Below are 15,803 nucleotides of genomic sequence, written 5' to 3'. Positions count from 1 at the left end.
GCCTTTAGGATTTGAGTTGGTGCCGCAGATAGCACCAGGGTGATTACAGCTTGTACCAGTAGACCAGAAAAAGACATGCGTGGGGTATCTGCTGGGTTATAATTAAAGCCACAAGCCTTCACGCTTGCAAAGGAGGCCAGCTGCAGAGAGTTTCAAACCTTCTTTTGCCTGGTTTTAAAAACAGATCTTTTAAAAAGGAAGGCGAGATCTTTGTGTGCTATCCTTTTTTGCTAACGTCTTTTGACAATCCCAGAGAAATTTTGTGAAGGCCGGTGAACTAAAAGATGTGTCGATGAATTTTGATAGTCACCACAATGGTATTTTTCAAGATTCTGAATAGTAGTACACTGAATAACATGCACACATTTTTGGACCTTTGCAAAATTCTGCTAGAGCTGTCAGCAGTTGAGAGGAAAAATGTCAACCTGGGATGTCATAGTAAGGCCCAGAAGGTCCAGATTCAAATCTTCCTTTGGGAAAGTTGTCCTTGGTTTAATCTGCATCACAGGGTAGTTATGAGAACAGAATAAGAGGGGAGAATTATGAATACCATCCTTGGAGGAAGAGTGGATTTTTTAAAAAGTATCTATTCAGATAAATCCCGAATGCAGTGCCCCCACTTTGGATGGAACCAGATAATCCAGAACTGCAGAATCCAGGAAGGAATTTGGATGAAGAGAATTTCAGAAGCATTCTTGTACAAACTTTGATCAAGATTGCTTTTTTGAAGTGTTTGATCGATGAGTTTCTGAATATCCCTATAGAGGGGAGAGGAGGTTTATGAAAGCAGCAGTGAACTATACACGTGCCATGATAGGGACAAAAAATTCAGGAGTTCCTAGGTCATCATTTCCACTCTGGAAATAAGAATAGTGCATTTGAAATAGCAAAACTTCAGGGAGAAATTTGCATCAGGAGAATTTCAGAAATTGCCGAGTATGCACCACATGCATACGCACACATCAGTACATGAATACATGCTAGAGTACATACATAAATCTTACAGTTTTCCCTGAATGTCTTCTAGAGCAAAATATTCAGTCAAATTTGGAAATTCCTGCTCAGAAGAAAGATCTGCCGAGTTTCAAAAGAAGATGAGATTTTGCAGGTGAGCAATTCCTACCGGGGACTGCATTCCCACATCGCTGGATAATGCACTGCTGTTGTGTGAAAGTCTTTTCTTACAAATGGATTTTCCAGTCCAATTGTTTTTTTTTTTTTGAAAAAATTTTTATTGGGTTAGAATCCGTTATTTTTACATTTACATTCAATTTTCCCCAAATTTTTCATCTCTAACCCCCTCCCTTTCCCCCCCCTTTTGTTGACTTCCAACAGTTTTCCAACCCTTTGTCCCTTTTCCCTTACTTCTATTAAATTTCTCTATCTAAAACAAATACATATTCTCCATTATACTAAGCAGTACATCCTTAACTACTTTTCTTATTGTATACTCAAACTGTAAGTCTTTGTTTCCATCTTGGATAAACAATTTATCCCATTTTCCAATTTTGAATATTTCTATATATCATAAACCTATATATCATAAACCATAAAAATCTTACACATTTAAATCAAACAATTTGACTTATTCTCTATGTATTACTCATTCTATCTTTTTATGGTAATTCTATATAACTCTCGTCACATAGTCAATCAATTTGACTCGTCTATACATTCAGTTTGGTGCATTATACAAATCTTATCAAAGAAAGAAAATATTGTTGATTACTCAATCCGTATATTTAATCCTTATCCTTAATTATTTTCTATCAATATTCTATTTATTAACCAATATATATCTATATATATATCAATCTGTTAATCTAACTGCTTATAAATTCACATTTATCTCTTCCCCCCCCGGTAAAGTCACCCCCCTCTACATTTTATTATACTTCAGTAGTTCTCAAACTGCCACAGTTTTCCTCCCACCTCCCATTTCTTCTCCAGATATTGTTTCAGCTTCTCCCAATCTGTGTTAAACTGCCCTGAGTCCAGATTTCTCAGTTTTCTTGTCATCTTGTCCATTTCTGCCATGTACAGCAATTTGTAGGTCCAATCTTCAATAGTTGGCACTTCTTGTACTTTCCATTTTTGTGCATACAAAAGTCTAGCTGCTGCTGTCATATAAAATATCAACGTCCTATGATGGGCTGGAATTCCCTCCATTCCCAAGTTTAGTAGCAGGAGTTCTGGGTTCTTATTTATTTGAAATTGTAAAATTTCACTCATTTCTCTTATTATTTCCCCCCAGTACTGCCTAGCTACCTCACACGACCACCACATATGATAGAGGGAGCCCTCATGCTTCCTACATTTCCAGCATTTATTAGAAGTGTTCAAATTCCCTAGCGCAATCTTCTTTGGTGTCATGTACCAACGATAAATCATTTTATAGATATTCTCTTTAATATTTGTACATGTCGTTGTCTTCATTGTAGTCTTCCACAAGTATTCCCATGCCTCCATTGTTATCTCTTTGTTAAAATTTATAGCCCATTTCACCATTTGTGTTTTAACTGTCTCATCCTCAGTATACCATTTCAACAGTACTTGGTATACCTTGGATATTCTTTTCTTGTCCTCTTTAAGAAGGGTCTGCTCTAGTTCCGAATTCTCTATTCGTATACCTCCCTTTACAGAGTCCGAGTTATACAAATCTCTGATCTGTCTATACTGGAACCAGTCGTAATTCGGTGATAGTTCCTCTTGCGTCTTTATTCTAAATTTAGATGCTTCTATTTTAGTTATTTCTTTATAAGTCAAACATTGTCTTTCGTTATCAACAGCTCTCGGGTCTATCACCTCATATGGAACCACCCACCAAGGAGTTCCTTCTTGTAGATAAATTCTGTACTTCTTCCAGATTGTGTATAGACTTCTCCGTACAAAATGGTGCAGGAACATCGAGTTGACCTTTACTTTGTCATGCCATAGGTATGCATGCCATCCAAATATTTTTTTATATCCCTCTAGGGCTAATAGTTTCTTGTTCTTTAATGTCATCCACTCTTTCAACCAAACTAGGCAGATTGCATCATGGTAAAGTCTCAGGTTGGGCAGTTGCATTCCGCCTCTTTCCTTTGCCTCTTGTAAAACTTTCATTTTCACTCGAGGCTTCTTGCCTGCCCATACAAAATCTGATATTTTCCTCTGCCATTTTTCAAATTGTTTAGAGTCTCTGATGATTGGTATTGTCTGTAGCAAAAACATCACTCTTGGTAACACATTCATTTTAACCGCTGCAATCCTACCCAACCATGACAGATTGAGCCTATTCCATTTAATCAAGTCTCTCTCAATCTGAATCCACAATTTTTCATAATTATTCTTGAACAAATCTATATTCTTTGCAGTCAGTTCAATTCCCAAATATTTCACCTTACTTGTTACTTCACAATCCGTTGTTTCCATTAACAATTGTTGTTTCTGCTTAGTCATGTTTTTGCATAGTATCTTTGACTTCTTTTTGTTAATGAAGAAACCTGCCAAGTCTCCAAACTCCTTGATCTTATCTATCACTTTTGGCATATTCTCCAGTGGGTCCTCTACAATTAACATTATGTCATCCGCAAATGCTCTGACCTTGTATGAATAGTCCTTTATTTTTATTCCTCGAATTTCCTCGTCTTGTCGTATTTGTATCATCAGAATCTCCAATACTAAAATGAACAACAGTGGAGACAACGGGCAACCTTGTCTTGTTCCAGTCCAATTGTAAATGATTGCTAGCATAGAATAATAGTGGCAGAGTCAACATTAGAGATGGGCATGAACAGCAATACAAACTAAAAAAAGCCATGAACTGCCCAATCAGCTGTTTGCAAACAAGTTGTTTTTAAGACCCCATTCTAAATGAACAGGTGGTCGTTGCAAGCCTCGTTTGTTGCTGTTCGTTGCTGTTCGTCAAGCCAGACAGTCTGGCACCTGCAATCAATTCCCATGGCAACTCAGGCAGGGATTGTCTGAACTCTGTCTGAACTCCTGCTGTTGCCCTGGAAACCCCAATCTAAGCCCAATTTAGCTTGACAGGCAGGTCTTCCTTTCAAGTGTGGAGCTCCAAATTTGTTACAAGGAAACAAAGAGCAGGGGGGAGGGGGGCTCCCAGCTCTGGTTTTGCAGAGGGTGAGGGAGAGACAGTTGCTGTTGGCATTTTGAGAGAGAGAGAGGGAGAGTGATGTATTGTCGAAGGCTTTCACGGCCGGAGAACAATGGTTGTTGTGGGTTTTCCGGGCTGTATTGCCGTGGTCTTGGCATTGTAGTTCCTGACGTTTCGCCAGCAGCTGTGGCTGGCATCTTCAGAGGTGTAGCACCAAAAGACAGAGATCTCTCAGTGTCACAGTGTGGAAAAGATGTAGGTCATTTGTATCTACTCAGGAGGGGTGGGGTTGAGCTGAGTCATCCTGTAAGAGTTTCCCAGGGTGTGGAATGCTAATGGCGGGAGGCTTCACTGTATCCTGAGGAGGTTCTTTTGCATATGGATTGGTACTTGATGTGCTAATCTTCTCTGCAGGTCTATTGTCAGGGATAGAATGTTTTGTTAGCCTGGTGTTTTTCAGAACTGGCAACCATGCTCGGTTCATTCTTAAGGTTTCTTCTTTCCTGTTGAAGTTTTGCTTATGCTTGTGAATTTCAATGGCTTCCCTGTGCAGTCTGACAAAGTAGTTGGAAGTGTTGTCCAGTATTTTGGTGTCCTGGAATAAGATACTGTGCCCTGTTTGAGTTAGGCTATGTTCAGCCACTGCTGATTTTTCAGGTTGTCCAAGTCTGCAGTGTCTTTCATGTTCTTTTATTCTTGTCTGGATGCTACGCTTTGTGGTCCCGATGTAAACTTGTCCACAGCTGCAGGGTATACGGTATACTCCTGCAGAGGTTAGGGGGTCTCTACTGTCTTTTGCTGATCGTAGCATCTGTTGTATTTTTCGGGTGGGTCTGAATACTGCTTGAAGGTTATGCTTTTTCATCAGCTTTCCCATCTGATCAGTAATTCCTTTGATATATGGCAAAAACACTTTTCCTGTGGGAGACTTTTTCTTTGGTTGTTTGATTCATCCTGGGTTTGATTGCTCTTCGGATTTCATTTCTGGAGTAGCCATTTGCCTGAAGTGTGTGGTTTAGATGATTAATTTCCTCATTGAGAAAGTGCGGCTCACATATCCGTCTTGCACGATCCACTAATGTTTTCATTATGCCTCTTTTCTGTCGGGGGTGGTGATTGGAGTTTTTGTGTAGGTACCGATCAGTGTGAGTTGGTTTCCTGTAGACCTTGTGACCTAACTGAAAGTTTGCTTTGCGGATGACCCAGGTATCCAGGAATGGGAGTTTTCCCTCGATTTCTTTCTCCATGGTGAATTGTATGTTCAGGTGGATGTTGTTGAGATGATTCAAAAACCCCATCAATTCTTCCTCCCCATGGCTCCAAATGATAAATGTATCATCCACAAACCGGAACCATACACTAGGTTTGTGGGGTGCTGATTCTAGAGCTGTTTTTTCAAAATGTTCCATGTAGAAGTTTGCTATAACTGGGCTGAGTGGGCTCCCCATGGCCACCCCATCCATCTGTTCATAGAATTCGTTGTCCCATTGGAAGTAACTGGTTGTCAGGCAATGGTGGAATAAGGCTGTTACATCCTCTGGGAAAATCTGATTAATAAGTGCAATAGTGTCTTTTACTGGAACCTTGGTAAACAGGGATACAACATCAAAACTGACAAGTATGTCTTGTGGATTGAGTTTCAGAGAACTGATTTTGTTGATGAAATCTGCTGAATCTTTGATGTAAGACGAGGTTTTCCCGATGTGGTCCTGCAGGAGATCTGCCAGATGTCTAGCTAATTCATATGTCGGTGAACCAATGGCACTCACAATGGGTCTTAGTGGGACTGAATCCTTATGTATTTTGGGGAGTCCATATAGTCTAGGTGGCTGTGCTTCTGTCTTGCATAGTTTTCTGTGCGTGTTGGGATGTAGTGAGGAATTCTTGATCAGCGCATTTGTTAGCCTGGTGATTTTGCAAGTGGGATCTCGTTTTAGTTTTTTGTAGGTGGAGGGATCCAGGAGTTCCTTAATCTTCTTTTTGTAAACTTTCAGTTAGGTCACAAGGTCTACAGGAAACCAACTCACACTGATCGGTACCTACACAAAAACTCCAATCACCACCCCCGACAGAAAAGAGGCATAATGAAAACATTAGTGGATCGTGCAAGACGGATATGTGAGCCGCACTTTCTCAATGAGGAAATTAATCATCTAAACCACGCACTTCAGGCAAATGGCTACTCCAGAAATGAAATCCGAAGAGCAATCAAACCCAGGATGAATCAAACAACCAAAGAAAAACAGTCTCCCACAGGAAAAGTGTTTTTGCCATATATCAAAGGAATTACTGATCAGATGGGAAAGCTGATGAAAAAGCATAACCTTCAAGCAGTATTCAGACCCACCCGAAAAATACAACAGATGCTACGATCAGCAAAAGACAGTAGAGACCCCCTAACCTCTGCAGGAGTATACCGTATACCCTGCAGCTGTGGACAAGTTTACATCGGGACCACAAAGCGTAGCATCCAGACAAGAATAAAAGAACATGAAAGACACTGCAGACTTGGACAACCTGAAAAATCAGCAGTGGCTGAACATAGCCTAACTCAAACAGGGCACAGTATCTTATTCCAGGACACCAAAATACTGGACAACACTTCCAACTACTTTGTCAGACTGCACAGGGAAGCCATTGAAATTCACAAGCATAAGCAAAACTTCAACAGGAAAGAAGAAACCTTAAGAATGAACCGAGCATGGTTGCCAGTTCTGAAAAGCACCAGGCTAACAAAACATTCTATCCCTGACAATAGACCCGCAGAGAAGATTAGCACATCAAGTACCAATCCATATGCAAAAGAACCTCCTCAGGATACAGTGAAGCCTCCCGCCATTAGCATTCCACACCCTGGGAAACTCTTACAGGATGACTCAGCTCAACCCCACCCCTCCTGAGTAGATACAAATGACCTACATCTTTTCCACACTGTGACACTGAGAGATCTCTGTCTTTTGGTGCTACACCTCTGAAGATGCCAGCCACAGCTGCTGGCGAAACGTCAGGAACTACAATGCCAAGACCACGGCAATACAGCCCGGAAAACCCACAACAACCATCAGAGGGAGAGTGCATTGGAGCTTGAATTTTCTTTGTGTGTGGTGGGATAGGGATCTACCTCTTCAAGTTCCAAGGCTGCTGCCAGGCTCTGAGCCATGCTATTATTTATTATTGGTACATTTCCTGCTGCCTGCTCAGGTAAAGTTTCTGGGAGTGGTGCAGTAGGGATCTTGATGGCTGGAGGAGAGCCTGCTGGCCCCACCACACAACGAACAACGAACATGTTCGTGAACAGGTCATGTTCATGAACGTTCATTTTTCGTTGTTCATGGATGGCAATGAACAACAAACACCCCATGTTCATTTTTTTTTCTGTTTGTGCCCATGTCTAGTCAACATGGTGGAGTCATAGCCTATGACTCAATAGAAACATTAATATTGGTTATTAGTCTGTTTTGAGGTATTATCTGACTTCTATTGGCATGAGATAGCCTGTTGATAGTTCAGAGATGATGAAAACTTTTTTGTTTAAAAGCAGACATGATGAGGAGTTACAACCAAATTTCATCCGTATGGCAAACTTTTCAAAGTGAATTTTGAGGTTCTTGCTTCAAAAACAGCAGAGGAAATTGCAGGGAAGGGAGGCAAAGGAGTTTTGACAAGACTCGTGACATTTCTTCAGGAGGTTCCATCCACACATCTTTTCTGTGCATTGACGTGCTTCGATACCCATTCTAAAACAATCCCAATAAAACAAAATTTGCAGATTTGATTGCAGTAAATTGATTTCTCTCCTCGATATGAATAAATGACCTGGGCTAAATGGCATCTCCTGTGCAAAGAATTTCATTTAAGCTTCATTGAATTGAAAGGCTCAAGCCGACTCAACGTTTCCAACTTCCTAGCAAGGAGCAGAAAATCTACCTGACAGTTGCCATGGGAACACGAACAGGAAGAGCTAACCACCAGCCTATAAATCCACAGAGAAACCTTTCTTAATTGGAAGGCCTTTAACCCACACATTTTTCTCATAGCCGCAGAGCTTATTTCTAAAGAGATTATTAAATTCCTCAATTGACTTATGAAGGATGCTTCCCACTATATTACAGTGCTCTGGCTTGCTCGTTCTTTATATCTGTTTCCAAAATTACAAAGCCGAGCAAGGCTGATAAAAGTTAACATAGATGTTTCAATGAAAAATCCATAGCATATACTCAAAATAACTTCAATGGGCTTGCTTGTCTTTTTTTAAAAAAAAAGTGTGTAAGAGAGAGAAGGAAAGGGGAGAGGAAGAGATTTTTCAGGACAGGAGCTGAAAAGGTTCAGAAGAGATCAGACACCTCAAGAGTTCTTTCTCAGAATGCTTTGAAACTTGCAGAAAATATAGAAATCTAATTACAGAAAGTTTGAGGCGTTGTCGTACCAGGGTTGGCACACAAAAATGCTCATCGGTTTGGACATACATCCACTTTTCTTCAGGAAATGAATTCTCTGATTATGACTCTAACGCAAAGCTCCGTGTGTGCTTCCCTTCCATGGAACTCATGCGTGCACATTCATTTCAATGGAGGAACATCTCCAGGGTTTCAGAGTGGTGGGGGAACACAAGGATCTAACTTCCATAAGAGATAGCTGTAAACTTAGGTGTAGTTGAGGGAGGCAAAATGTCATGTTTATTTGCCTGACTATGGAGCAGAAGTTGTAGGCTTCTGCTTCATTTAAATAGCTCCTGTTTTGCTGTGAAAATGTGCATTTCTAGGGTAATTAATATGGAGTATGTAAAGATATGAGGCACCCTAATCTGGATAGCCTAGACAAGCTTGATCTCGTCAGATCTCAGAAGCTGAGCAGGGTCAGCCTTGATTAGTAATTGGATGGGAGACCTCCAACGAAGACCAAGATTGCAGAGGCAGGCAATGGCAAACCACCTCTGCTAGTCTCTTGCCATGGAAACCCCACCAGGGGTCGCCATAAGTCAGCTATGACCGGAGGGCACTCTCCACCACCAAAAATATGAGACAGGTCCTCAGCTGAGTTCTTAAGGTACACAGTAAAGAGACACTGCCTGGGTGGAGCATGCAAGAATTATTGAGGTAAGCAAAATAAAAGTTTAAAACAGGCTAGCAAACTGTTTGAGCAGTGGAGTACCCCATCACTTTCTAAGCTGCCACCAAGTGTCACTTGAAAAGAAATGTGAGTGTCTGGTTGGAGGTTCTTGCTGAACTGAAATATCCAGATATGCAGGAGTCATTTTGTAGAAAAAGAGCTGGAGGAACTTATTAGCATAACTCATTAGCATAAACCATTAGCATATGCCACGCCCCTTGACATCACCAGAAGTGTGTTATTAGCATAACTGATTTGCATATGCCACACCCCCTGACATCACCTATCCTGGCTGTTTTGGACCCAATCCTGGCCATTCAGGGCCGAAATTGGGCTCAAAATAGCAAAAAGGGGCTGAAAATGGCCGAAAAGGGGCCCAAAATGGTCAGGATCAGGCCGCTGCTGAGCAGGAGAATGATCCACCACCTGTCATTGGCCTGATTCAGGCCGTTTCTGCCCAATCCAGGCCAAACCAGGCCCAAATGGCCGAGAGTCAGGTGGGCGGGGCCACCTGACATATGACCTCTTTGGGGAACTGCCGGAACTGCGTTCCGGCGTGTTCCCCCTCGAAATGAGCCCTGCAGATATGTTTCAACAAAATAAAATAAAATTGTGATAAGCCTGGCAAGGTTCCTTAAGTAGGTTCCACACAGATGGGATTCATGATTACTACTTCAGTTCTCTTGCACGGAGAGTGGAAATGCACATTGCAAATTACCTGGGGATTGTCAAATGAAGGATTTTATGTGTGGTCCTCAATTCACGTGCAGGCTGTCTCTTCTCGGCGGATGTGCTTGCCACTTTTACAGGAGCTCCTTTTGTATGATTTCATTTGCAAGTCGGCATGAATGCCGCGTTGGGACGTCAGAGCTCCAATTCAGCTCTGTTTTCGCAGCAAGAACTCTCATGGATGGACTCTGTAGAGCAAGTACTTTAGGGTCCTCTGACTTGCCAATTTGCATTTCTTTGACGTGTGAGAAAGTGTCAAAATCTGCATTTAATAAATAATAATAATTGCTCTTCAAGACAGATTAGTGCCTCACCTAGAGTGGTGAACGAGTTTGTGTTATTATTATCTCTACAATACAGCTGGGGAGCTGGGGGTGAAAGGAGTGGCTTATTCAAGGCCACATACTGAGCTCATGTCAGTAGTGGTATTCAAACTAGTAGAGTGCGGATTCACAGCCAAACCACTTAACCGCTGTGCTACAGCAGCTCTCATTTCGATGAATGGATGTGAGAGGTGGGGAAAACTGGGAATTTGGCAACTGTAAATAGTCTGGGATACTTTTAGCAGTTGAGGAGGAATGGATATCAGACATGTGAATGAACTCACACAGAGCAAACTGAAGTGTGACTGTGCGAGCAACTGCATGAGAAGCTGGAGGGGGGACACTCGAATGCCCCTAGGTACTTTGTAATGTGTATTTCCACCCTATGTCAGGGTAAGCAAGGGACTGCCTCTTCCCATATGTGCCCCAGAGGACGCTTTGATCTAGTGATAAACTGCCACTAATGATCCCTAGCCCCAGGGAGGCCCTCCTAGCATCAACCAGAGCCAGGGCCTTTTCGGTCCTGGCTCCAACCTGGTGGAATGCTCAGTCTAATGAGACCAGGGTCCAGCGGGATTTGTTATCATTCTGCCGGGCCTGTAAGACAGAGCTGTTCTACCAGGCATTTGGTTGATGCTGGGTAGGGCCCCCGCCCATCAAAATAGGGTAGAACAGAGCCCCCCTATTAGAACATCCCCCTCCAAAAAAGAAGTCTCCTTCTTCTTTAATTATTTTTCAGTGGCCGTTGGAAATGGATTAATGAACTGTTTGTGCTGCTTGTGTTTGTTTTTAAATATTTATATTGTATTTATTATGTTTTAAATTGTGCTTGTAATTTTATTGTCTACAAATGTGATCCGCCCTGAGCCTGCTGGTGCAGGGAGGGCAGAATATAAATTTAAATAAATAAATACATAAATAAATAAAATTAACCATGTGAAAATCAGTGCCTTAGAAGCAGAGGAGTTAGCCGTGTTAGTCTGTAGTAGCAAAATCAAAAAGAGTCCAGTAGCACCTTTAAGACTAACCAATTTTATTGTAGCATAAGCTTTCGAGAATCACAGTTCTCTTCGTCAGATGCATGGAGGGCAGAAAAAAACTGGTCAAATATAGAGGAGGGGAGGGGAGGGGAGGGGAGGAGGAGAGGAGGGATGTAAACAACTCCTTTGATATGGAGATGCAAACAGCTCCTTTTGATGTGGGGATCAGTTTGCTTGTGTAAAGGTTCAAAGGAGTTTGCTGTGTTAGTCTGTAGTAGCAAAATCAAAAAGAGTCCAGCAGCACCACCAAGACCATACAATTCCACTGCAGCACAAGCCTTCAATAACCACAGCCATCCCCGCCAGATGCATCTGACAAAGAGAACTGTGGTCCTCGAAAGCCCACGTCAGGTGCCACTGGACTTTCCCTGACCTCGCCTCTGTAAAGGAAATCAGTTACCTGTGATAATGAGATAACCATTCATAGTCCCTATTCAGTCCCAGCTTGACAGAGTCAAATTTACATATGAATTCCAATTCAGCAGCTTCCCGTTGGATTTTGTTTTTGAAAGGTTTCTGTTGAACTACAGCGACCTTTAAGTCTTTGATGGAATGTCCTGGTAGATTGAAATGTTCTCCCACTGGTTTCTGGACGTTTCCATTTCTAATGTCAGATTTGTGTCCATTTATTCTTTTGCGCAGAGGTTGGCCGGTTTGTCCAATGTACAGAGCGGATGGACATTGTTGGCACATGAGAGCATATATCATGTTGGAGGATGAGCAGCTGTAAGAGCCAGAGATAGTGTAGTTGATGCCATTGGGTCCTGTAATTGTATTTCCAGGGTAGATATAAGGGCAGAGTTGGCATCTGGGCCTGTTGCAGGGCCTGGTACCTGTGCTGGTGACTCTGCTAGCCTTAGAAGGAACTCATCTCTTTAGTGACGAAGGAGAATGTCCTCACACTGGATACATCTCAAGCAGAAAAAGAATATGAAAGATGGCATGAATAATATTAATGATGCAATAAGCATAGATGTTTATTTACCCACTGGTTCAGCTCACAGCTCATCCACCAGTAAATTCACCAAAATGTTCAGATGCAACGGAACATATCCACATGTACTGTTTTGCATGATCTGCCATGCACTGCTCCATCTGCCACCACCTGTAGTTAGTTGTTGGCTCCAGAGACCACTGGGCATTGCACCTTTATGGAAGAACTGTTTCTGCACGATCTCCTGGGAGGACCATCTGTGTGCCAAACAGAGCTCTTATGCTGAGCCGCAGCCTGTCCCCTCCAATAGTGGGGTGGGAATGAGTAAAGGCTTGAAACAAATTTAACATGAAGAACAACTGAAACAGCTTTTGCCACTCTAGTCGGAATGAAGAGGCAGACACGAGGCTTGGGTGCTAAAGGGCCACTTTATTAAAGCAAAAACATAAACAGTTAAGGTGGCAAAGGGGCCTAACTCGTGGTAAAGGTTAAGCCAGCGGTGGCACTGGGACCTCCTCCTTGAACCTGTCTGGGCAAGATCCACTGCCCTGGGTACAAGCCATTCGTGAGCCATGGCTGGGACCCGGCCAGCCAGGCAAATGGATCCCCCCATAAAGCTCCAAACACCCCAATCTGTGGAGCCCAAGGGAAGGACTTGTCCAGTAGGTCCCACCAGGCAGTCTGCCCTCTCAGGTGGCTGCCTTGGAGCACGCCAACCACTCCTGACAGACCCCAATTCCCCACCAATGGGGATATGCCAAGGGTGATCACCGGCTTGCTCTTATTCCCCCAACTCTAAATTGACAGTGACCAGATAATATTACAGCTCTACCAAATCCAATTGCCACATCCACTGCCTGCAGAGCAAGGTAGGGGAAAAGCCACCCATCACCATCAACCAACTTGGTGAAAGGGGAAAAAATTCCTACCTGGCCCCGTAAATCGTGACCAGCTAGACCAGCTTTGCTACAGGGTGTGGTGGGTGGACCGAGCACGAAGCTCAGACTGAGAGCCAAGCTACAAGTGACGCCTTACCCAGGTTGGACACTTGTCAGCTTCCCTCAAGTTTTGATGGGAAATGTAGGCATCCTGGTTTTACAGCTTGGCTCTCCATTACAGCTGCAAGACCAGGATGCCTACATTTCCCATCAAAACTTGAGGGAAGCTGACAAGTGTCCAACCTGTGTCAGGCGTCACTTGTAGCTTGGCTCTGAGAACATCAGAAGGCGGAGCTGCCTTATAAGGCGTCTGGTTCCACCTCCACCTGCCCTGGACTTCTGATCTGTGGGCAAGTCTTCAAACTGCACATTCCCAGTTAACAATAAGAGAATCTCTCTGAATTATAAATCTTATCACTACAGGTGCTTGTGTTTGTCATTTCAGCTAGAAATGTGTGACTTAGATGAGAGGTTGAACTTCGACTTGAACTTGGCTCATTGCTTCCATATTTTAACCACACATCACACTGATTGTGTGTATGCGTCTACAACTAGTGTGGATATATTCTTCTTTCAAGAGTCTTACTTAGCATTCATTCTGTGTAACAATGAATAGACTTTTAGGGAAGGGAAGCAATTAATGAAGTCAAGGTTGTTTCCATTCTGAATGATCAGATAACAAAGACGGAGTGCTCACACACAAGCTTCTTTCCAGTGCAGTGGGGATCCATTTGGTTTGAGCCTTGTCTGGCCCTCAAACAAAGGAAAGGAAATCAGAATGAAGAATTACAACAAATATTTATGTATATAATTTAGAGAATGCTGACCCATTGAGTTTACCTTTTTCAAGGATGACTTTTATGCTTCTTGTGTGGGTGTATTTCTTTCTGCTTTTGTAGGATTTTTTTCCCTTTTCCCTTGATGCTGCACATGTCTGATTTTGTTGATAAGGACTTGTTTTGTTTTATTATAACTTGCTTTATCATTGTCTTTGTCATTGTCATTGTCGTCATCATCGCCATCGTTGTTGTTGTTGTTGTTGTTGTTGTTATATTTGTAGTCCACTCTCCCTGGGAAACAGGCTTAAAATGGATAACAGAAAAAAATATAAAATGGGCAGCATTATAATTAAAACACGTTCAGTAAAAACCTTGCAACATTCTTATTGCACAATCCCTCTAGATCCAAAAAACCCATGGAGGTGGATGGCAAGCTGTATGATATTCAGCAGACAAGGTGGGGATCATATTCCCCTGACAGAACAACTCCATCTTGCAAGCCTGGCAGAAAGATAGTAAATCCTACCAGCTCCGAGTCCCTATAGACAAGAGAGTTCCAACAGGTCGGTGCTGAAAAGGCCCTGACCCTTGTTGAGGTGAGACAAACCTCCCTGGGGCCAGGGACCACCAGCGGATGTTGATCTGCCAAACGAACGGCTCTCCAGGAACATATGGTGAGAAGCGGTCCCACAGGTATGTTGTTCCCAGTCTGCTAAAGGCTTTAAAAGTCAGTACCCAAGACCTTCAACCTGATTCAGAATTCCATTGGGAGCCAGTGCAGCTGGTGCAAAAATGGTGTTATATGTGACCGGAACGGAGTCCCAGTAAGAATGCGTGCTACTGCATTCTGGACCAGTTGCAACTTCTAGAGTAGGGACAAGGGCAGCCCAGTGTAGAACAAGATGCAGTAGCCCAATCTGGAGGTGACTATTGCATGGAGCACAGCAGCAAGGTCAGGGCTGAAAGGTAAAGAACAAGTTGCTCGATCTGGCAAAGTTGGAAAAATGCAGATCAGGCAACTTCTGTGACCTGGGTCTCCATTGACAGGGAGGCATCCAAAACCACACCCAGACTCCTCATCACTCGCAGATTCTGATTGATTTGAACTTGTACGCAGTCCTGAAGAACACTCTGTTCTAGAGTCAGAATATAAAGGTTTAAGATGATGAATAAAGAGAATATCTGGCTTCCTGATTGTTTGGGATGAACCAATCCAGGGATGAAAGCGCAGCATCCCCTGGTTGCACTGGTTCACTGTCAGAAGGGGCACCCAGTTGATGGAGAAGCAACCCCACACCATTTTAACATGGCATTGTACTCTCCAGGTTCCTGAGAGTATTGTCCAAAGACCTCTAGAATGAAGACAGGAGGCACATATCCATGAGTTAAACGGGGTTTGTTTCAAAAATCCTGACCCACCATGAAGTTTTAATCTTAATTCACCTGCACTTCCCAAGTGATGTGAATAAAGCCTAAGCAGCCTTGAAAGTTGCTTGACCATGGACAGCCTCATCCTGGTTGAAAACTCACCCAAGTCATGCTTAGGGAGGGGCTGTGGCTCAATGGAAGAGCCTCTGCTTTGCATGCAGAAGGTCCTGGGTTCAATCCCCAGCATCCCCTGCTGAAAGGACCAGGCAGCAGATGATGTGAAAGACTTCTACTTGGAGAGCTGCTGCCAATCTTAGACAATACTGACCTTGGTGGACCAATGGTCTGATTCAGTATAAGGCAGCTTCATGTGCAATGTGTGTGCACTGTGATTTCATTACCTGCACAAACATCTGGGCTGAGAGATGCTGAGTATTCAGAAAGATGCAGCCTAGCACCAAGGGAGTCCCTTCCCTGCATACCC

General features: G+C 42.9%; 1 non-coding gene across 1 annotated transcript; it reads left to right on the top strand.

The window, feature by feature from the left end:
• Positions 1-15,499: 15,499 nt before the first annotated feature.
• On the top strand, positions 15,500-15,571 carry TRNAA-UGC (transfer RNA alanine (anticodon UGC)). Its single transcript has one exon. It is a non-coding gene; the product is annotated as a tRNA-Ala (tRNA).
• The last annotated feature ends 232 nt before the right edge of the window (positions 15,572-15,803 follow it).

The sequence above is a fragment of the Eublepharis macularius genome, chromosome 9, assembly GCF_028583425.1.
Source record: "Eublepharis macularius isolate TG4126 chromosome 9, MPM_Emac_v1.0, whole genome shotgun sequence".
Lineage (NCBI taxonomy): Eukaryota > Metazoa > Chordata > Lepidosauria > Squamata > Eublepharidae > Eublepharis > Eublepharis macularius.
This window is presented reverse-complemented; position numbering and strand designations above follow the sequence as displayed.